The 25,116-nt window shown below is 34.7% G+C and overlaps 1 long non-coding RNA gene across 1 annotated transcript; it reads right to left on the bottom strand.

The window, feature by feature from the left end:
* Positions 1 to 7,136: 7,136 nt before the first annotated feature.
* On the bottom strand, positions 7,137 to 9,337 carry LOC116184330 (uncharacterized). Its single transcript, XR_004149092.2, has 3 exons — positions 9,192 to 9,337; positions 8,520 to 8,618; positions 7,137 to 7,274 (listed from the first exon to the last, which is right to left on the bottom strand). It is a non-coding gene; the product is annotated as an uncharacterized LOC116184330 (long non-coding RNA).
* Positions 9,338 to 25,116: the final 15,779 nt, after the last annotated feature.

Raw genomic sequence — 25,116 nt, 5'->3', positions numbered from 1 at the left:
ATTTTTAGACTTCTCTTGATCATATTAAAAGACTTAATTAAAATCACTGGTCATTGTAAGATGGGTTTGACTCCAACTTTTCAATAATGTCTATTCAGAAGCACTTTCATATCATTGCATGTTATCTGTCAGCTGGGTCCCAATTTGTCTGAATAGGAAAAAAATATTTTCTTAAATTAAAGTAAATTCCATTAGTAGCTATCAACCCATATTGTTTTACAACCCTACACAGACATTACTAAGATCAGGCTTCTTTTCTCTGAAGTACCTTTGCTAGAAGAGAAGTAAAGACTTTCACTCGTGGGAGTTCTTAGAGCTGGGTAATTTCCTATTCACATACTGCATGCCCATCACTGAGAGGTTATAGAGCTGAGACTATTAGCACTTGTTCTCTATGAAAGATTTAACAGAAGACAGAGATAAAAGTATAGAACTTTTTTTTTTCCTTGGCTCAAAAGCAAAGTATAGTCAATTTTGCTTGATCTTTCTCTTAACACACTTTTAAGTTTTGTTTTTTTTTTAATTTGAGTCTAATTATGAGACAGAGAAAATCACAGTCCTTATTTCACTCTTGTCTTTGGGCAAGAATTTGAAATTAATAAACACGTATGCTTCAAATATGTCCAAAAGTTTTCCCTGAATGAAACACCTACAGGGCCTGTTTGGTTCTTCTATGCCTTTGGACTACTGCAGTAGTTTATACCTACTTTTTGCTGAATTTCCCCTTTGTGAAAATATAAAATCAAAATGGCTTTTCCTGTGGAACACCTAGCTTCCTCTTGTCAGGAATTTTATATGAGGAACTGGAGGTACACATGGAGGTGTACCGCTATAAAATCTGAAAGTTCCATAAAAAGGGACGAATTGGAAGGTACATGACTTAATTGTTAATACTGACTAAAATAACCCTAAAGCAGCTCTATTTTTATCAGAAGTCAAATCAGACCAAAAGATAATCAGAATGCAAGGGTGACTTTAAAGAGCAGCATTAGCAGTGTTATGCACTTATAGAGCTTTCTTAACTGTTTTTCTTGAAGTTTTTTCTTGGTATTTTTCTAAGAGAAATCTTTTTTCTCCAAATTGAAAACACTTCTTAAAACTTGATAAACAGAGTTTATTTGTGCATTTTTTGTGTGCAATCTGTTCAATGGCCTGTGGAACTTTCAAATATTAAATATTAGAAAACAATGTATTTCCTTACACTTTCCCAGACTGGAGTCTGGAAAAGAATGCATTTGCATTCACCTCAAAACTATGAACAATCTTCAAGACCAAGCTGTGATTTTTTTCCATGATTTTTTCTTCATAGCCCCAGAAAACAATTTTAAACAGAAGAGTGTTGAGATGACCCGTGTTCTCTAATTTCATATGGTTTGTTGTTTTTTTTTTTTTTTTTTTCCATATAGGATTGCATTTTCATGTAAATAAAGTAATAGAATATAATACAGTAAGGAAGTATTTCAAATCACTGTATATCCACTAGGATACCAAGGCAAGTTCACTTATTCTGTATCCACATATTTTCAGTCTTAGCAGAAGAGTAGTAAATTTCAAAAAAAACAGAACATTCTGACACAGGAGAGGTTTCTGGTGTTTTGGGGCTCCGGGTGTTTTGTGTCAAGAACAGAATTCTTGGAAGGTAATGTTGTAGAGGCAACTCTCCTTAGGTTTAATCATGCCTAAAATTCAGAGCAAATGCCCTAATTAGAGCATTATTCTGTAGCAGATACCCTTTTTTTTGACCTGGATCCCAAAAGGGATTTGATAAGAATGTGACAACACTCAGCTCAGGTAAACTGACAGTGCTTCCAAAGGTGTGCAGTATCAGTATTTCATATCCTTAAGGGAACTTTTGCCAATAGCTTTATCAAACTCAAGCACAAGATTAGAATTATTTTTTGGCACAGTGCTGTACTTACAAGCTGAGTTTAAGGTGCATAATAGGCACTTACCTTCTCTCTCTCATATTATGGATATTTCTACAGTTAAACAAAAAGGGTCAGAAGGGAATTCAAGGACTAAATGCAATAAAGTTCAGGGAAGGGCTGCAACCCAACCTCTTGCATGCCATCCTTGGATATTGGTTAAGTACATTTTGGGTGGAGCCATAAATAGGGATTTATCCTTTTGGTTTTGTCAATTCAATACCTGAATCCTGAAATAACACTGTAACAACAACCACCTTGTTGCCCTAAGGTTCTGTTGGCTTGAAATTTATCTAATAAGTTTTGTTGATAATTGATCACAACTAATATTATTTTAAACTTAATGACCGGGAAAAATATTATAGTATTATAACAGTATGCTTCCAGTTATTTTTCAAAGAAAGCCAACATTTTGTTTAGCAATTAGAGTTTGTATGGTTTGCATGAGTTTCTTTAAGCAGTACTTTGGAGGAAAAATTTGTTTTCTTATTCAGTGATTTTAAAACTTCAGTAAAATTTAATCTATAAACTATAAAATTAATGTGTTTACTCTAAATATAATATATTTACAGGTATTCTAGCAGAGATAATGACCATGACATTCATAATTTTGCAACTTTAAATGATTATTTATTGTATAGCTAAAAGAAGGGACTACAGCATCCTTAGAACTCAAACAATAATAAATATCAATGCATTTTATTTTTGCACGAAACATTTACCAAATATTCATAGTAACATTTAAGTCTGTGTCCAAAATGATTGACTTTCAATTTTTTTTCTGTGAAAAACTGAAAACGTATCTGAGGAGCTGGAATTTGTTCAACCTTCTGTCAACACTGGCAAATTAATTGAGAAAGAATGGTTACACTTTTTATTTAGCATGTGGAATTTAAGTATATCAAAACCCACAATAAAATGAGATAATGCAATCCTTTATTTATTAATAAACACTTAATGGTTTTCCATAAGCTACAGTTGAATGGATTGACAATGCACTCATGGTTGTATGGCTCATTGTATGTGAGAGCACAGACTTGTGGTGGAAAGGTTTACATAAGACCCACAGAAATACATAAATTAGGAATATTTTGTAATTTATTATGAGGGTTATTTGGCAGATGGAGTCTCATTCTGGGGTTCATATCTCTAGCACCCAATACCTCTCTTACCTTTCCAAAATTAAAGAGTATAATTTGGCTTTGAGATGACACACCTTGAGCTACCTCCTATGTCAGAATCATAATATCTATTTAGAAGAATTAAAATAAATGCTCTGACTGCACTTAACACTCCTATAAAGCTAAATATCAGGACTTGAATGGATAACAAACACACTGTCAAGGAAATGCCAGAGCAAAGATGCATGGTTTACATCTGTAAAGTTACACCTCCCATATTCTTTTATATCTCCACATGGAACAATTCAGAATTAAGGGTAAAATATGAAAATTATCTACCAATATATGTAAGAATTTTTTTTTCTATGACAGGAGTTGAAATCTGTCCCCAGACTCAACTATTGCAAAAGGCACCTAATTAATAAATCACATAAAGCATGTAATTAACAAATCAGTGTAATTTCCTCACAAGTTTCAGATCTTTAAAGAAATTAAAAGTTAAACAGTGCATAACAATTACAGTTAACTACAAATCTATATGCAAATAAGCAGTTTTTAGGGTCAATAAACTCTCAGTGGTCTAGACCAGATTTCAACTGAAATTAGACTTAGTACTCATCATGGCATTCAGAACATTGTGATTTATTTTGATTTTTATTTATCCCATAGAACTGTTGATAGCTAGATTCTGCTAAAGAATTAAAATGCCCTTAAATATTACCACACAAAAGGCAGACTGACTTTATTAACAATGCTTGTTACAATAAATAAAATCTCGATACATTCTGCTAATTTAAGTCTTCAAAGTTATTTCAAAAAATGATGCCTGGGGTGTGTGAACAACATCCAATCACAAAGAAATTCACCCAATGTATTAATTACAAGGATAAAGAACATTTTAAACATTCATGAAAGGAGAGAGCAGTAGATGAAGACAACATCAACTGCTGAAAACATTAACTCAGAGTTTCATGCATATAAAGAAAATTTTAACTTAGAATTTCATGTTTATAGAGAACTAGCTGTGAACTATAAATGAAGACTGTGGTGAAGGGAAATGCTTTCAGATAGGCACAATGCTACAGAAGAAGAGTCATTAATCACCCCTAGTATATTTAGCATTTAAAGCCTTTATGGGTGATCTGGAAAGACACTAAATGTCATGCCATCAAAATAATGGATGATGAAATTTTTCCAAGCATGTTCAAAATAGCAAAGGAGTACTGAAGGATATAAACAGAAAATACAAACAATGAATAAAAGAGATCTGAGTTTGCTTTTCAGATATTCAGTGTCTCTGAAGCTTTTGGCTGGATTTGACTTTTGAATGGCACCTTTCTCAGCTATGTTCTTATACAAATTAGAAGAAATTATAAAATGCTCAGTAAAGTGTGACACCATAAGAGGATGTAATGGACATTATCTAAATTGTCTTCTAAACACTGCATTTTCTCTCTAATGTTTAGTATAATCTATGGGATAAGTATCTTCTTAGTTATTTTGCTTTAAACATTGCCAAATAGGACTGATTACATTAGTACAGACTCTTTGAAGGTGGGCAAACACAAAGGAAGGGAAAAATTAGTACGAAGCAGTTAAACAAAAATTTGTATAAACTGGCTTTTATCAGCAGTTAGGTAAATTTACTTTTGAGACTACAGAAAGCTGGAAGTTAACTAAGACTAATAAATATAAAGCAGTGAAAGTTCTTCATGAGTTGCTCATCTTTAAAAATAACAAAAATTTCAATGTAAACAGTGCATAATATTTAACTACTTCTCTATAACAAGCAATTTTTAGGATAAATAAACCAGTTATAAATTAATTGCTTGTGATTATTTTCTAATATGCTTACCATGGAAATTTTTACAGTTTTGCTTAATGTCTTATTCAGTGCATTACATGTTTCATCATTTGTTTGACCATCCTCAAAATCAATAGAATCCTAAAAAGATACCAATGCCCATCTAGACAGAACTGATTAGAAGGGCAGGCTTTAGCTGACAGGTAATTGGGCATACATGACAATTTTTAAATTTTATTTTACTTCCATTTAAGTCAACAACAAAAATAGAGGACTTTTTGTTACATTTACAGGGTATTTTACACATTTTCTCCTTTGGTTTAAAATATATCTAGATGTGAAAATAATTTCACTGTAGACTCTATCAAAACAAATACTAAATCAAGAATTTGGTCTGATGAGGAAATATAATCATAATAGAGCCAAATGCTCATGGCTAATAACTGGGATCAGGTGATATTTAATAACATTTTATTTATAGGTTATGAGAGAATTGCGCCTGATATTTCCACCAGTTGCCTTCCTCAGATGATCACCAAAAGAACATATGGAATAAGTGCCACTGAAAACCTGTAGTCTCCAAAAAAGCCTGGATGAATTAAGAATTCTTAAGGATCAATACTTTGAATAAGGCTTGTTTGGGGATGTTTTTTTGGGCATTCAGGAGTTCTAGGCTTTATATTTACTGGTGAAGTTACCACTGTTATTCCACAAACTAAAGTTCCCTGATAAAGTTTTATGGGATAAAAAGAGGAAGCTGCATTTACATAAAAATCATGTCTGTAAACAATAAAGTTTATATCTCATTAATTTCCTTCCCTGCCCAAATTGCTGTGCCCAAAGACATCTGTTATTGTACAGGCTTTTTCAAGCTGCTGGAAGAAGGCTTTGCTTAGTTATCACAGAATCACAGAATCACAAGGTTGGAAGAGCCCTTCAAGGTCATCGAGTCCAACCCAGCCCTAACATCTCAACTAAACCATGGCACTGAGTGCTACATCCAGTGTTTTTTTAAACACATCAGGGATGGTGACTCCACCACCTCCCTAGGCAAATGTGCAAATATGCATATGAAAATCATGGACTTCACAGAAGACACACTCTAATTGCTATAATGGTTTTCTTTTATTCTCCGTGATAAACTGCTGCTTCGTATCTTTTTTTCCCTCCATATGTATAGCCCAGACTTGTACTGAATTTGTAATACAAACCTTGAGAAAGTTTTTAAATGTTACAATCCTGTGAAAACCTGATTTATAATGTAGGGTGATATATTTTAAACTGTACCAACATGCCATCTTGGATCCTATTAAACCTAAGTCTAAAACATCTTTTGATTTACTTTCTTACATTTTATTTCATCAAAAATAAAGAAGTTTCAAAAGTGTCTAATTATTTGGTTATTGCCTAAATAAAACAGATTCAAGATGTTGCTTCTGAACAGCCCTACACCTTGTTTTATCATCTGTTACCATACACAGGAATATAATCTCTCTGAATATTGCTTTACAAAAGGTGTTAACTCCAAAGTCTCAGAATCTGCTCAGCCAGTAGAGATATTTCATTTGCAGGATTTAATGCCACCTTGCACCTCTGTTGTCAGCCTGGGAGGTTGCTTCTACTGCTCCCAGATCTGTCTTAAGTCTTGGCTCCACCAGCAACTCAACTGTTTGGTTATGGTGCAAGTGGTTGCCTTTCAGCTAAAACAGCTGTTTAATTCAGAAAATATTACTCTTTTCTGGTTTGCTGCAAAGGCAGAGATTGGCTTGGTTCACCTGAGATTTAACAAGGCAGTTTAACTTTCCAGGGAAATAGGAGATAAGCACTCATGTAAGCAACAATAGGTTCAGCTGAGAAGTTGTGATTAAGAGATGTATTTTCACTGATATAGTGAAAAATTAAAAAAAGCAACTCAGACCCCTCAAGTCCTTTCATGAAAGTTGCTTGTAATTCCTTCAGTATCCATGCATGCTGTGAGGTTGATATTTTAATATTTTAGAGATGCTTTTAGAATAAATGAGGTGGTAGAAATAAAAGTGGCATAACAATAATGGTTTTAACAGCAGGGTGTGAAACGTATTGACTCCAGCTTTTTGGAAGGACTAAATTGTACAAAGGGAGTATGTTCTCATGTCTTCTCTGAAACGGCTTTACGGGAATAAGCTAAACAATTGGAAGTGGCATAAATCCGGTCCTTTATGTTAGCATTTTCTGTCTTCAGTTCCTTTACCTGTAAGCCTTTTCCTTTGCAAAATACTAATTCAGAATTGTTCTCTGCAATGCAACACTGATGTAGTTTTTTTAGATTCCCAGGACTTGTTCCAGATTTGTTTGGTGGTAACATTCTCTGCAGTTTTCCTCTTTTCTTTGTTTCTACAGTTGCATACCACATTAGTTCCTCTGCTGCTCAAAGCAAGGATAAATCTGTGTATCACAACGAAGTGCCACAATTAGTTACATTATGGTCCCTGTCAAGAACTGAATCTAAATATTTTTACAGCATATGGGTTTGCACAGACATAGTAAAGATGTTAGTGCGGCATGCTTGCACCCTGGTACCAGACCCAATATAAAAAGAGGATTTCCTGAAGCAAAAAAAAAAAAAAAAAAAAAAAGGAAAGAAAAGCACTGAAAAACTATTTGATCATGTGTTTGTTTTGGCAGCTGAGACCTGTCTTATGGCTTTATACAGCCCTTACATATGGCTTTACAGTCTGAGAAGCCAATGAAGATCATCAAAGGCACTAAACTTGTATACCTCCCCAAAGCTGCAGCAGATGCTTGAGTACTAGAGAATATTCTTTGCACAAACCCAGACTCTCTTGGAAAGAAGAAAGCTAGAACTTCCACTTAATTACAGCTTTACATTAGAAGCATAAATTCAATTTTAGTCAGCCACTGAAAATTAAGTCAATACAGCCAAAGGTTTCTGGGTCTCCTTTTCTCTGTACTTCCTTACAAGTGAGACACCTATGATGATCAGTTGAAAATTTCTCTAAACATCTCAGAATATGTCGATTAGTTTATTAAACAAAAGTTCCCATTTCCATTTCACACTCTCTGGCACCCAGGCTGTGCACATGGCACAGAACACAGTGTGCTTGTGAGATCCGTGCCCTGCTGAGTACTTTCTCAAGGCTATGTGTGAACAGAGAATTATGAAGGATAGTGTGCAATATAGAGGAGGTTGCATGTTTGCCATCTTATCCTTTTCATTTTCTGACATTGTGACCCGGAGAACACTTCTAAGTTAAAGACAAAAGAAAAAAAAAAGAGAAAAGAAGTCAAACAAAAAAGCATCTACAATTTTTCATTCATTGATTGAAGGTGAACAAAAGAGATAACAGCTATGCAGTCTATCTCCTCATCCTATGCCCAGGAATATAATTTAGCAAGAGGCATGAAGAAGGGGAATGTTACAGAGACATCAATACATTGTGTGGAATCATGAGGAAGAAATGAGAGGTGGCTGGAAGAGAGATGGGCAGTTGGAGGTAAGTAGGCCTTCATGAGTGATGTTTATTGGCAACATGACCACTGATCTGAATATAAATGGTTTTATTTTCTTTAAAAACTTCCTTTTGGATTAAAATACCTTCTCCCCTGAGTTGCAATAGTAGAAGCACTTTTAATACATCAGGTCTCTCCCTTCCCTGTCTGTGTAGTTACCTTGATAAGTCCTCCATTGTAAATAGTTAGATTCATAGCTTTCTTTTAGCCTTCCATTTGCCAGTAGGGATTTTCAGTGACAGATATATTCATAACAGTCTGAGAGACAAAATACATTAAAATATTAGCTTAAAGAAGCATAAAGAGTAGCTTTCCATCTAAAGTCATGTAAAGGAATCTTCATTGTTTATTTTTATTGATTTACTAAATTAATAAGATTGTTTGAAAAGTTTATTAGACATAAAACTAAATCTTTGAGCCTCCGGGCAAATTTTCCAAGAGCTTGTAAACACTGCAGAAAAACATTTCAGTTTATTAGAGAGGGAGCATTTTCTTGATGTCAAGTTATCACTGAAAGTGAAGACTTAGACAGTCGTTGTATCTGGTTGTATTCCTGTGTTGAGAGGTATTCTAGGGCTGGTTGTGTAAAAATGTGTTATAATGAAGATTTGTTTTATGTTTAATCAATATTAAAGAGACTTTCTACTAAAAAAAGTTCAAATACCTCCATTACACTTCACAGTATTTTGTAAATACCAATTATGAAGTATTATTATACTATACTCATAGCACACACACCATGCCCCAGATCACTGTTTTTCTCAAGCTGCAGAACAGTGAAGTGGCAACACTGGGATATAAATAAAAGAGGCAACTGTTCATTTCTCTTACCTGCTTGTAAGGTCAATAGGAAGGAAATTTGAGGGAAGTATATGGTGCTTATCCTCCTGGCACAAGATTTTACAGAAGGCATTTCTCCTTTGAAATCTTTTAGGATGCCACTGCTACCCATGTTTTCTTGTAGAAACGCTGTAGATCAAAGGCTTAGTTAAACAGGCAGTACATTTTGTAGAGTCTCAAGAAATAGAAATATACACATATATAAAAATGTTTGGATCTTTCCTTGCAAGAAGTGCAGATGATTGATATATATGTTTATTTCTGTTCTTTTACTCTTAATATGATTTGAGTATCATTTATCCATAGCAGTAGAAGGAAGCATTAGCACGAAGAAGAAGACAGTAGTCTCTTGTGCCTGGCTAAGTACGTGCTGTTCCTTGCTGCACCAGAAGCATAGCATGATTGTGAGTCATGAATGCAGACCGAAGCCATGTGCTGCATAATGCTGGCTTCTTGTTTCCTGCAGATCTCTGGTCAGGAAGCAACTAAGATTGGTCCTGTCCTCTAATTCAACAAATGTTTGATTTAGATACGTAACAGAAAATATACACTCAGATTGAAAATGTTAATGAAGCAGCTACTTAATTAATTGTGTAAGTGTCAATAAGTGATTGGTAACTGCTGATAATGGTGCTTTTAGTATTCATCTTGCACATAAAGCATTAGTGGATTGGGTACAACAGAATGTTTTTAATGGTTTTGTTATCTGCAGTGAACAGCAATTTCTGCATAGAAATTTGGACTCTTCAAAAAGGAGAATGTAAACATTATTAGGATATTATTAACTCTCAGAGTGCTGCAAAAGTAATAAAAGGGGGGAAAATTGAGGTTAGAAAAAGTGTGTCAATTAGAAAATTATTCAACAGCTGAGAATCTAGGTCTGGGCAAACTTCAGCCTAAATAAAATGTTAAATGGCTTCTAATTTTCTGAAAATAAATTAAAAAAATTAGTATCATTCTTAATTAATAGAAATGTAAATAATCTCATGAATTAAAAAACATTATCATGTTCTTCACAGATTGCACACATGAATGCCAAGTCAATTTAATGTGTAGTTGTAAGAAGAAAGAATTTTATATAAAATAACCGAGTTGTGTTGTTTCCATAATTTAAATCTTCCTATCCATAATGTGGATTATACTTTTCTCACTACTGTGTAATCATCAGTCTTGTGAAATGGAAGGAGCGAAATGGTTTTGTTCTCTAGTCATTGCTATCTGTGTGTGACTCAGAGACTCCACAACCTATAATATAGGAAAGAGTGTTTTATCTCATGTTCCCAAGAGAGAAATTATAAAAACTAAAGTGTATGACAAACCATATAAAGCTGTATGACTGTGTATATTGAAAACAATTCACTGTCAATGCTGAGGTTGAAATGCATTTTCACAGTGAAAGTGGATAAGAAGTGTTGAGAAAAGGGGGCCTCTTTCCTGAAATAACAACTAGGAAAGATATAAACAATTCAGAAACTCCTATACATTTGTTTTGGTGCTCATGTCCCTGCCTGTCATTATAATATTGTTTTTCATTTCAAGTCAATTATGCAAACTACTGCATTAATTGTCTTTGTATCCTTTATAAACATTGCAGAGATCACATCCTAAGATGCATAGTGAAGAACAGCTGAATAAATTTATGATTATTTTTCAATAGAGGATGTTTAAATGACCAGATAAAACCAGATGAATGTTATTCTATGATCTAAATTATCAGAGTTTAACCTGAAGAGTCCATTCAGCCTCAGAAGATGTTCTTGTTTCTCCAACGACCTATGGATCAAATGTCCTAGTCTGTGCTGTCTCAGTGCATTTATGCTGTATTAGTTCTTCAATATTCTAAAAGATCTGTAGACATCACTACTTTTTTTTATCCTTCATGCTTTATTGAATAGCTGTTTGGCTGTTTGAATTTCTTTGTGTTGGCTTGTGGGTTAGTTTTTTTTCCCTCAGGTGAATTAGCTGGTTTTACTAAAGCTTGAATTCTCTTATCCTCTACAGATTGATGAGGTCTCTACTTAGTTTATTGAAATAAATTTCCTATTTATTAACATTGGAATTTCTTAAAATAAAGGCTTCACAGGATCTTAATAATTATAACTATGACACAGAGCTGTGCTATTAAATATTCTACAAATTTAGTGTCAACAGATATTTGGGTGTTTATCTGCTGCTTAAAGCTGTAGAAACTTGGTGCTAAAATGTCTCTGCAGATTTTGACCTGCACTTTGTTGTATTATTTCTCTGTGCTTTGAGTACTTTCAAAGTTAATACTCTAATTGCTTTTATTGCTGGAGTTTCCCTTTTACATCTGCCATCTATATTCCCAGTCATTAGCAATGATATTATTGAAAATCATATGTCCTTTCACTGCTGAATACTTTCTTTAAACCAGGACTTGGTCTAATATTTTATCATTTTAATTTTGAAATTTAGAAGGCAGTTTTATGTAATGGTGTTCTTTTTTATAAGAATAGAAATTATATATTTGTGTGCTGACTGGTTGGAATCCTAAAGCAAAAAACAACAGCAATGGCAGAAAGGCTTTTCTAAAGTACAGCTAAACTTTACAAGGAAGTACATGATGAGCTGCTGTCATTAGAATATTCATTAACTCCACCTACTTTGCCACTTTAAATTGAGACACTTTAAGTAAGTTGTCATAGATTCCCCATATAATCAATGGAGAGATGGGTAGACAGTGAGAGGATGTTAGAGGAGAGCAGTCAGAGATCTGTGTGAGAGCTCTCATAGAGAATTCATTTTTTACTTCATCAAAGGACTAATAAATTCAATGGCAACTAGTGAAGCAGCTGAACATACAATTATAGCTGGGACTCTACCCACAGGCTCTTTAATCAGTCTGTCCTTTATCTCTAATATTTTGAGAATCCAGATGTTAAATATTCTTACTCTGAGATAAGACTGTATGTGAATATATGCAAAATTTCTTGTTTACTGGAAATGTCTGTATCTACAATTTTTATAATGAAGGACATGTCTGGACATTCCAGACATGGATTTTTTTTTTTTTTTTGTTGAACTCATTTTTTTTTCTTTTTTTTGCTGGTATCATCTATATTTACCAGTGTCCTATCAAAGAATGAGATTCACAGTGCCTTTCAAAAAGGGACAGAAAATATAAGACACATTTAAAACCAAATATTTTCCTATATATGCTTCATAATAGAATGTGTGTTGCAAGTTAATGTCATATCACTGTCATAAGGCGTAGGGGTTATTTGGTGTGGGATCCATTGAAACAGTTTTTTAATCAAGTGTTTTTTATTTTATGTTATGCAGAAGAACAACATGCTATAAATACTGGAAATTCACAAGATATTTGGATTTCAAGGTATAAGAGGAAAACTAGTGTTATCAATTTGTTTAATCACAGGTAGATATTTAAAACTGGTAATCTATTTTATAATATAAATACTATTAAAAATCTTTCTTGAAACATTCCATTCCTTTAAAAAGAAATACAAAAATGAACAAATAGAGAAAACAAATCTGTACATACATGCTGATCAATTCAACAGATACTGGACACCTTTAAGTATTGCAATGGTTTAATTGCAAAATTATTTCCATGTGGAAATGAAAATCATACTTTTTCTTCCTTTCCCCACACTCCTATTTGTTTCTTTCTCTTCTGACTTAAAAGAAGGAAAAATTCTAATGCATAAGGTGTGTTCCTATCCTCAATCCTCTGCATCTCATGAGTTTAAGAATGAGAAGTGGGAAAGAGTCCCCATACCCCCATACCCCACCACTACCCATGGGATAATGTACTTCTGCAAGTACAGGTCTCTGGAGGTTCCTGTAATTGTTTATGTGAAGAGAGGTTATGACAGAGGAATGGCAGGCAAAAGATGGATTGTTGTGTGGTTAGGTGTTGGCATCTAATTATGTCACTCATTGCAGCAATCAGGCTGCAACAGCTTTATGATTTATTATCACTATATTTCCTCATATGGAACATTTCACTGAACTTTGTGGAAGCCTTGATTTCCTCCAAAGCGAGAACTAGGGTTTGCTGAAGCTTTTTGCACTAAAAATACACAGTGGGAAAATGGGAAATAAAAATTCTCTTGCAACTATATGTTTGAATGGTATTTTGATCTTAAAAAAATCAAAGCAACCAAACACAGTTTGAGTTTTCAAATCAGGAGTTTTGGATTCTGAGGAATTTACAATGGAAACAGTCATTTCAGTAAGTCCAAACTCTCTTTGATCATACTTGCCAAAACTTTACGTTTCAACATTCTGAAACAAATTTGTGGAAAATTCCAGCATCGAAAACAATTAATATGAAGACTTGTTGTCCTTAAAGGTCAAAATTATTTCAAGTCTTCAGGTAATAGACAATCCAGATTTTTCAAATAATTTCAAAAATGTATGTTCATGTTTTAGCAATTAAGTTTCTGTATATGCTTATGTTATGCATATAGGCATCCAAAAGCTGCTGCTACATCCAACAAAAGAGGAGACTGAGAGGAGACCTTATTTCAGTCTACAACTTGCTCTTGAGGGGAAGAGAAGGGGCAGGCACTGATCTCTTCAGTCTTATGACCAGTGACAGGACCTGAGGGAATGACCTGAGGCTGTGTCATGGGAGGTTTGGGTTGGATATCAGTGAAAAGTTTTTCACTCCTGGTGATGGATGGTTGGGCGCTGGAACAGGATCCCCAGGGAAGTGCTCACAGCACCAGCCTGACAAAGCTCAAGAAGCATTTGGACAATGCACTCATACACATGGTGTGACTCTTGGGGATGGTGCTGTGCATGGTCAGCTGGACTTCTAGGATCCTTGTGGGTCCCTTTCAAATCAACGTATTCCATGATTCTGTAATTCTGTAAAAAATGTGGCTTACAATATCTTCGTCTACCTCATTCATAAATGAAAACATTGTGCATAGACATGGGAAAAAAAGTTTCATGGTTTCAATGTTGTGGAGGCTGAAGTTATGACCCAAACGGTCAGACATGTGCTGGTGTTTAAGTGGGACAAACACATATGGTAGTGCTGGAGTTTAGAGATAAATAGTTTAGAGAGAAATAAGCTTGGGCTTCAAAAAAAACAATCTATTGAAAATACCAGTTACAACAAAAATCACTTTATCAAAAATTCTCTTGTAAACAGACAACAAGCATTGTGGTTATATGCACAAGATATGATGCTTTAAAAATAGGAAACAAAGATCCCTCAGTGGCATCTGTCTTCAAAATCCTCCACCTCCACCTCTGAGTAGATGAAAAATGCAAGTGATAGGTTGGAAACTGAACATTTCTTGCAACCACAAAATCCGTACATTTATCATGCTACTTGATCTTATTCTGACGAGAGAAAGCAGAAAAAATAGTGTGACTGAATACATTTTGATTCTGTTCATTATATATATTTTGAGAATAGCCAAACTATACGTATCATCAACAGAAGTTCTAAAACACTGGAGTAAACAGTCACAGAAAAAAGGAAATTCACAGGAAAATGAAAATCCTAGATATTTCTTCTGTTTCATTTTGTATGGACCTATAATTGCAAAATAAGAGGCCCATATAACTTCTGTACACAGGCAGACATAGTAACACACATATGCATGAGGGACAGTATAATTGCATTGTGTTAATTAAAATATGTCTTATAATAATGGCTTTTGCAGTCTTTTCAAAGGAGTAAGCCTGTTTGGGTCAGCTTTACCCTGACTTTTGTTGAGTGGAAAGAAATATGTAATGCCATTTCACATTCTAAAAAAAGAAACAACAGCTGAGCTGTGGCTCAGTCACCACATTTTTTCAACCACTGAGAACTCAAAAAACCACAGCAATGAAAATTAGAGGAAAAATTCTGAGGATTCAGATACCAAAGAAAGCCTAAGACCAAGTGCTATAAAATCTGGACATGGCTGGCCATCTAAAGTGGATATGACAGGGTACCCTACACTGAAAAGTGAGGGGGAAAGGAAATGCTTCATTAAGTCTAGAGCCAGGAATGGCTTCTTGGAGCAGTACATTCAAGAGTGTAGAGGCATCCAGTGCCTTCAGTCATGTTGGTTGCCCTGGAACAAAGAGGTTTTTCTTTTCTGGGAAAGACACACTGTTCAGTTTGGCATAAGTGATGTCCCAATATCAAACAACAGCTCTGGACAGAAGTTCCTGGAAGAAGTTTTGTAGTAACCTGAGGCAGACAGATCCTATTCCCTTTGTGCAATAAGACAAGTCTTTATTTCAATATTATTTCTAAATGTTGAGACTTCTTCTGCTGGTTTGTATCTCTTGTGAATATACATTATCTCACTTGTACATTTGTAAAAATGACAGCTATTACATTCAACTATTATGTACATCATGTAAAAATTTGTTGTAATCATAAAATATTTTCATGAACACTTGGAAAGTATAAGTCATTATTTTTTCGAGAACTATATTTTGACTAATTGAAAAAAAAAAACCCTCAATTTAGCAGGCATTTTTCTTCTAATTCTTTGGGTTTTTTAAAGAGTATATGAACATGAGATACTTCGGGGAATGAATTATGATTATGAACTAATAATGAAATGTCTATGAACTTGCCAGAGTTTTGTCCTCCTCTTTCTAGCTAATCACCAGAATATGTCACTATAATACCACAGTGCACACCCCGTTGTGCCATTCTGTTTGAACATTAAGGGTCACAAAAATATACAACAAAAGGGAAACATCCCCCCTCTGAAAGCAAAAACACAATTAACAGTCAGCACCATGACCTCTGAAACTCAGGAAATTCAGATTTCCAAAATATTTAAAATATCCAACAAAAAATAATTATTCCTGTTATTTAGAATAATGACCTTCCTTGTGATTCAAAAAATGAGAAAAACTGGCAAATATTCCTTCTGTCAATTGCAAGGTCTATAGTGACCTGCCTCAGAGAAATGATAGCAGAGTGTAGGACTGTAGAAATTACTTTATTTCATCCATATCCTGTAGAGCAGGGCAGGAAAAAAACTCTTGATTCTTCAAGACAGTTTGTGACACAGCAAAATCTCAACCCTCTACTTTCGCTCTATTTCTACTCCAGTAAAATCTTTCCCGCATATTCAATAATCCAAATAACAATCCAAATATCCAATGAACCAATATTTTTCTAGACATTCCTCATTAAGTCTGTGGCACTGCATAGGGTTGCTGTGACCCAAGTGCAGGACCCAGCACCTGATCTTGTCCAAATGTCCCTGACTTGTCAATGCAGCCCATCCAGATCCCTCTGCAGAGCCTTCCTCCCTTTCCAGCAGGTCAGCTCGGTGTTGTCAGTGAACTGACTGAAGGTTCTCTCAATCCTCTCACCCAGAGCATTGATAAATGTATTAAACAGAAGTGGTCCCAGTGCAGAGGCCTGGGGAGCTGTGCTTGTGAGTGCCTGCCAACTGGATTTAGCTCCACTCATCACCACTCTTCAGACCCAGCCACCAGTGGACAGTGCACACATCCAAGACAACAAGCAGTTACTCCGGGAAATACTATGGGAAAGGGTGTTAAAGGCTTTACTGAAATGTGGGTAAGCTTCCACAGACTTTCCCTCATCCACTAACTGCATCATATGTACATATTATGAGATTGTATGAATAGTACTTTAAAGATGTTTATTCCTCTTTGCTGACTAAGAAGGGAGTTAGAAACATATGACTGAACCTTATTCCAGAATAATTTAAGATATTAAGTTATACTTCTGCCCATATGTCTGAAGATGAAAGTGAGTTTAGTATATTTCACTAAATAATTATGTTTTATTAACACATAGAAGTAAATTACCATTTTTCTTGGCTTTATAGCGATAGGAAAATCGATGGCATATGTGACAGAAAAATAGATAATGTCTGCTTCCTACAAATAATTCTATACATGTGTTGACAGTATTAGCAATTTGTGATAGTCAAAAATTATCTGCTTCCTTTTCAGTACTATTGAACTGGAATTTTTGATTCAGAACCTGTGAGCAAACACATTAAAAAACTGCATACCCCCATATACACACCTATATATGTGCACAGAATTGTGGCTGTCTTAACAAACCACAAGTCAGAAAAACTAATTCTTAGCCTGTTGTATACACAGAGCACTGAAAGTAAATGCTTCCAGGTAGAAAAACTTTTAGGTGTATGTAGGGAATTTTCTAATGAATTATGGAAGACAATATAAAGTGCAATTATAACAAGGAAAATGTTCTTGCATAGAGATCATGTAGAAATACTGGATAATATTGCAAAGCTGCAATATTTTGACCTTTATGAGCCCAAAAGATATGCTGGATGTATGGTGATTTTAGGGAATTGTATAATTGGAACTGTGCAGAAAATTTTAAAGAGTAGAAGGCCCTAGCTTTTCTGATAGCTAACAAGGTTATTTGGAGCATCTATCAAGAAACAAAATCTCTTTCAGTTGTTTGAAAGACAGGCTTCACAAAGAAAAAAACATCAAAGAAGGAAAGAAAAAATAAGTTTCTTAACAGAAATGAATTGATGCATAATAATCTGCAGTAGAAAAAAATAAAACTGCTTTCAGTTTTAATGTCAGCTCATTATGCTGTTTGAGATCTAATGATATTTTGACATAATAAAGTAAAGAATTTTCTTTGGAAATAAGGACACCAGTTACAGTGGAATTGATACCCAAAGGAGGTGCTTAACTCAATCTCTGAAGTGAATATGACTAGAAAATATGCTGGAGTTTTTTTAACAATTGAGAACTATCATTGTAGAAGACAGTAATGACATAAAATTATTATGTCATTATTTTTTAATGAAGAATAAACCTTTAAGAAATCAAGATTATATGAATAGAGTTCTATAGGTGACTTTGTGTATGTATGCAAATTTGACTTTATATAAATTATAAACCAATTACAAATATTTTGCTTATAGATTCAAAAACAATAATTTAAAAACTTTGTTGTGTACTAAGATCAATAGAAAAAAATTTATTTCTTTAAAATAAAAACCAGAAAGGCCCTATCCTCTTCATGGTGCAGCCAAGTGTTACTAGACATGCAGGTTATCACCTGACCTGTAGGAGAACCATCCTTTCCAGATTAACAACAGAATTAAGTCTCCTACATTTCCCCATTCTCTCCCCCAGCCTGGAAATTAATAGAGGAAATATACATTTTCTTCTGCCTTTTAAATTATATACAATGGCTACATAGTACTGTAAAATTCATTGGAATTTATTAGTTTCTCAGAAGCAGTATTGAACCTTTCTAAGATAGTGTTTCTAGATATGCTATTAAACCGGGACATCACATGATCAGATTATCTCTCCTTTAGAGTCACAACAAGTATATTCCATAATTTTAAAGGTTATTGCTAAGTTACCTGTTACCTACAAATCTTAACCTGAACATTTTGATATGTGAAAAATAGTTACTTAGTACCTTGTTCAAGTCATCTTGAACAGGGAATTATTCAATGATTTTGTTGAAATAAAGACAAAAAACAGTAACTCAAGTGGACAGAAAGTTTTCTGTGTGTATTCCTTAGGACAGGTAACATAAGGCAGATGAATGAAATCTGTCTGTGGGCTGTGTCACACACAAAACAGGAAGATTTGAGACATTCTAAATATTCAAAGGTTTGTTATTAAAGTAATTAACCTTGGAGAAGTGTGACAAAAGAAACAAAAGTTATTAGAGGACTGCAGCGGATTTAGGAATTTTTCTGTTACTTAGTGGTGGGACTGGATGACTGTCCTTGATTGTTGAGTAGATGACCTTGGCTTGCTGATGAGACAGTTTTTTTTGTGTTCATTTGCTTTTTTTTTATTATGGTTCTATCTGGAAAGATTTAAAATTTAAAGAAGACATTTTTTAGTTGGGATACTCTGTGCTCAATATGTAGTAAACCTTCTACTCTTACACATAATCAGTAAATGTCAATAGGGGTATGAGAGATTGAATAAATTAAGACTTCCTATGCTATGGAATATTACCTCCTAGTACAGCAACTCCAATTTTCACACTGAATTTTGTTAAAGGGATCACCTATAGGAAAGTGAAATTCTGAATTTTAATTCATTATTTGAGACTAAAGTTTTGTCTTTTACATAAGGATATTTTTCAAATATTAAGAGGTTTGTGTTGCCTTTAAACCAGATTTTTTTGTGTATATGTATTAAAATGCTGATTAAAAATTATAAACCTCTTCCTAAAATGCTTGAATGCTATATTTTTACCCTCAGTAATTCAGAGACCATTATTTTCCCTTATAAATATTGAACAAAATACTTTAAAGTAAATGAATGAGAATGAAAATAGTGCCATCTGCTTGCTCAGCTTGCCTACCCAGTAGTGTTTTCATGATTTTACAGTGGTTAATTTATTTTGTATTTGCAATAAATTTGCAAGAAATGTTTTCACGGGATCCCCTAAATGAGTTAAAATTACTGAAGACAAATGCAGAAAGAAAGATGGAAATAGATTCTGGATGGAGATAGGATTTACTGAAGCAAAAATGAACTCTGGCTATGCTTTGTGCCAAACTTCAAATAGTTCCTTACTGGTACTTTTATTTCAAATATATGAAATATCTTATCATTGGCATGGTTGTTAATTAAGGATTATTACTTACAACCTGTTTTAACCCCACATATGGGAAGGAACAACTAACAACTAACACCATAACAATTATTTTGGTTTTTTTCTTTACGTTTAATGCTAAACTTGTGCTTCAAGGTAATGCACTACTGGATTCCATCTATTCAGGTTGGACATCTGCAGGCTGTAATTTCTGGTCATGATGGGCGTTGTTTTTCAAATTGTCATAGAGCCCTGAAGAAATTATTTTGGCTTCTTTTGAATAGGAGACCAGCTGTAGAATTCTTCTGTCATCACATCTCACCATTGCGCTGCAACAGAAGATCAAATCAAGATAAAAAATCCTCATAGCTTGAAAACAGACATGCAATAAAAAGTGTACCCAGAAGTGCTCGTAGTCTGGCCTTTGACAAGGCTGAACCACAAGATGAGCCATGTGGAGAGAGTTGGAGGTAGGGAGAGACAAAGCTGAAGTGAAACAGGAAAGTCATTTTATGCTAAGCAGTTTTCTAGCCTTTTTCAACAGAGGTGCTTTGTAGAGAGAGAGTATGAGAATATATAAGAGGAATTGGTAGGTGGTCAAATAATTTTCAGTGTGAAAAGCTGTGAAAACTAAGCAACCATTTTACAGAAATTGTGCTCCTAAAAATAAGAGTGATCTGGAGACTAAAATGAAGTCAATATGCTTCCAAAATTCCAGTTTAGAAGCAACAAAACAGTCAAACAAAACCAAACAAAAAGCAACCAAAAAACCCAACCCTAAATGAGTTAATATTTCAGCATGTCTAAGGTAGGTTTACTACTAAAAGGGTAGAGAAATGGTCTAAGGAATCTTTTATATTTGACACTGATGACTGTAAAGGAAACTGATGTGGCTTGTGTCTATGAAAGGTAATCTGAATATGACCCTACAATCCCAATTTTGTATAGACATGAGTTACAGGTCCCTCCACTGTGGCCAGTGCACTGAGGTGGATCTGATTATGTATTTTCCTCTAAGAATGCATTCTCTGGAAAAAAAGGACCTTCTGAACTGAAATGTTCAGCTTTATTTGGACATAGTTAAGAATCTTCTAAGTGAGGAATTTTACTAGGCAGACAGGGTAAAACTAAAGGACACTGAAGATTAAGCCCACCACGTGTTCTCTGTGCCCTTGTCTTCAGTCTTGCTCATATCAGTAGCTTTCAGAGCTTCCTGGCTGTCATTTGTTTGACAGCTGTCCTGTGACATTAATTCTAATACTGTAATATTGTTCATGTCTGTGGAGCACATCAAGGACTCATTTTTATTTGTGTTTCATTGTCATCTTACAAAAGATCACATTTGTTTAGAGGTTTGGTTTAATTTTTTTCCCTTTCAAGGATTTTTTAAACCAGTTGAAATATGCATTATAGCTGTATGATTAGATATCCTTTCTGCAAATAGATAAATAGGGAAAATATGCCTCTTGTCATATATTGAGAGTCTGATAATGAAGGAAATGTTTAAATTACCACTAGTTGTTTAAAATTCCAGTTGCTCAAAGAGAGATTCTTGCTCTCAGAAGCTAAAAAAATCTACAGATTAGAAATATTTTTTGCTATTTGGTGCTGCTTCTGTGATGGAAAAGATAAATCCAACTTAGATAATTAAGAAGTTGGACGACTGATGTTCAAAACCAGCTGAGTAATTTCACTCCTACAATGACGAGTGAGAATAATTAAAATTAATTCCTGACTCTCAGATCAATTTGCTGGAAAAAGTTTGGGAATGAAAGAAAAGGTGACATTTTTAAAAGAGGGATGAAGTCCTGAATAGTTTCTGTCATGACTGGCTATACTCAAAGGAAGTCCTCCTTAATATTTGATCCTTGTATTTTTAACTAACTTCCCCTGCCCCAGAGTGCAAAAACCTTATACAAAGTTCTTCCATATTTGATTATAGCTCCTCATCAGCTGGATGGGTTTCATAGCTGTCTAGAGAGGATGGAAAATATTTTCTGAGATGAAATGGACAATTTTCTGAAATTTTTCTAGGACTACATATTACATATTACATATTACTTTTTCAACTGTTTCAAAAGTTCACAGAAAAATATTATGATTATTTTTAGGAATTACTCCACTGTTACTAACAAGTCAGAGCTGAAAATCTACAGAACACACTCCAGGTTATTTTGCATATGGATGAAATCAATGTTAAATTTCTTTTGAAAATTAGATTACTGCATACCTTCTTGATATTCATTGCTATATACATACCGAAGCAACAATTTCTTAACTTTATGTTAATTTTTGTTGTACCTGAAATCTAATTTATACTTCTGCATTACCAAGACTATTTTCCAACTGAATTAAGAAGAAATTTTTTCCATATAATGTCCTATTTCACTGTTTTTACCAATGTAATTGTTATATATTTTAGGATGAGGCCATGCTGTTTCAGGGTTTTGATGTCACATCATTTCACCTGAGAGCTGAGTCTCAAAAAAGATTATGACCCTAATATAATTCTTTATGTTTTTTAACTTTAAAAGAGCATACTATTCTTCTGACAAGAGTTGTGTTACAATTAAGATTATTCAGTTGCTTTTCTGCCCTCCAGGAACAGGTCGTTTAAATTTTACTTTAATTAACTTTCTGCTCAGCAATCAGATAGTGAACATTAGTGTTTTGCAAGCACAGCTATATTTTCATACTTTTCCGATATCTTTCCTGTAAAACACTCATCATAAACTCCAACCTATAAAAATGATTACTTTTCTTCATAGTCTCCCAATGTTTCTATCAGATTATTTTATTTTCCAATATTGTCAAGTGAAAGGAAAAAAATCTTAAAAATATGCTTAGAAAAAGTGTATCAAAATTAATCCCACTTTTTATGCACATGAAAAAAATGCAAGAATTTTCTCTCAGGGATACTGTATACAAAATATGCTTAGAAAAAGTGTATCAAAATTAATCCCACTTTTTATGCACATGGAAAAAATGCAAGAATTTTCTCTCAGGGATACTGTATACAATTTGCATACATACCTACATTTAAACTCAAATGTATCTCACTAGGATAATTGTTTTTTTCAGAAAATCAAAGCTTCAAATTCAAGTAATGTCCAACTGTGACTGAAAACAACTGCAGAGGACATACTGTGTAGAAATGTTTTGGTCTTTCTAATTGCAGTTGGTCTTTAATAACTCAGTAGGCTACATATGCTAGCAATGGTATGTCTGCAGAGCAGTGCTTTCTTTGCTCTTTAATGCAATGCACACCTCACTTAGTAGTTGCACACATATTAAGAACAATAGTTCATAGTCACAGGGCCCTGAAAATCCTGAACCAAATTTGCTTTCAGTAGAGGGTAGGAAATAATGGTCTCCAGGGGCCATTTCCTACACAGAAATTTTTGTGATTGTGCACTGTCCTTCAGTGAAGTTTAAGGAAGAGAAATGCAGCAATACAATACATTTCTGTACTACAAGATATTTTCATATGGGTAGGAAAGTCTTCATTAAGGACACAGTCCACAACTGACAATAAAGCCCTTTCTTCATATACAGCCATTTCTTAAAACTCAAATCTGCAGAAATTTTTGATTTAAAAATATTTGGGAATTTACTTTCTATTTTTTTTTTTTTTTAGACTCCCTTCACTATCTTATACAACCTAGAATTTGCATGGCCAGGAACTTCTTGTGTGGTGAAGTACATTCACCAATTAAGATGCCATCTACATAGGAAATATACTCAAAGATACTCAAAGATGGAGCATACCACTTTACTGCATTTGTTTTAATAATCTACTCTCATTCTGTCAAAGAGGACACAAACTTTTTTATTATTATCCAAACTGAATTTAATTTTTTTTTCATCTTTTTTTTCCCACCACTAGTCCAATTTCAGGAAATTTCCCAAAATGCTTACAGAAATAAAACTTCAATAGTCAGTTATATTTAGGCCATCTTTATGCCTGTGAATGAAAATTGGCTTCTGAATCTTTAAAATCCTACAGTTTATCACTAATTCAAACAGCATAAATCCATTTAATTTGTGTAAAAGCTATGTCATGATCCAGTAAAGCACATAAGGCTAGAGGCAATAAGAATCAGAAATCAAAATTCAGGCAAACTAAGATAGCAAAGCTTGCAACCTACAATAAAGAAATAAATAATAAAATAATGGCTTGACATTAGGAATTTCTAGGACCACTGTGTTCTTAAGCAAGCACAGGGCAGGCAGTATTCCAGGCAAATTTCTCTCTCCGTGCTGTGCCTGACCTGCACTGAGGAAATGGGAGCTCTTCTAAGTCACCATATCTTACCAGAAGATGGAACCTATGTAAACTGGTAGCATTAGGTATGTAGGGCAAGTGGTGGTCTGACAAGAGACAAGCTAGACTGAATTATCCATCCAGTGTTCACAACCAACACAGGCGTATGGACTGGGGAATGAGATGCTGGAGAGCAGTGCTGCCGAAGAGACCTGGGGGTCCTGATCACTGGCAGGTTGAACACGAGCCAGAAGTGGCCTGGCAGCCAGGAGGGCCAGCCCTGTCCTGGGGGGCATCAGGACAGCATCACCAGCCAGGCAAGGGAAGGGATTGTCCTGCTCTGCTCTGAGCTGGGGCATCCTCACCTTGAGTGCTGGGGGCTGTTTTGGGTGCCACAATGTAAGAAAGACATTAAACTGTTAGAGAGTGTCCAAAGGAGGGCAATGGAGATGGTGTTGGCCCTTGAGGGGAAGCTGTATGAGGAGCAGCTGAGGTCACTCGGTCTGTTCAGCCTGGAGAAGAGACCTAGGAGAGACCTCATTGTGGTTACAACTTTCTTGTGAGGGGAAGAGGAGGGGCAGGCACTGAGCTCTGTGTTATACAGTGGCGGGTGACCCAAGGAAATTACCTAAAGCTGTGTCAGGGCAGTTTTAGTAGGATATCAGGAAAAGCTTTTTCATCTAGGTGGTAGCTGGACACTGGAACAGGCTCCCCAGGGAAGTAGTCACAGCACCAAGCCAGACAGAGCTCAAGAAACGTTTGGATAATGCTCTCTGACATATGGTGCAATCCTTGGGATTTCCTATGCAGGGCCAGGAATTGGACTTGATGGTTCTTGTATGTTTCTTTCAACTCAGCATATTCTGTGATTCTGTGATTTTTATTTATTTCTTTTAATAGTTTTGCTTTTAGATACTTTGTGTTATCTCTGTTTCCTCTCATATAGCTGCACTAACTTTCCAGACGCTGGTCCCAGAACTGCTTCTGTATTTGCACTGAAACTTAAAGTTAATTTACAACTACTTTTTGAAGCAGTGCTTGGAAGCCAGGTTTCTTCCAGCTAGTTCCCTAATCACTAGAAAGTCTAAACTCAGCCTATT

Source organism: Lonchura striata, chromosome 2 (assembly GCF_046129695.1).
Source record: "Lonchura striata isolate bLonStr1 chromosome 2, bLonStr1.mat, whole genome shotgun sequence".
NCBI classification, from domain to species: domain Eukaryota; kingdom Metazoa; phylum Chordata; class Aves; order Passeriformes; family Estrildidae; genus Lonchura; species Lonchura striata.
This window is presented reverse-complemented; position numbering and strand designations above follow the sequence as displayed.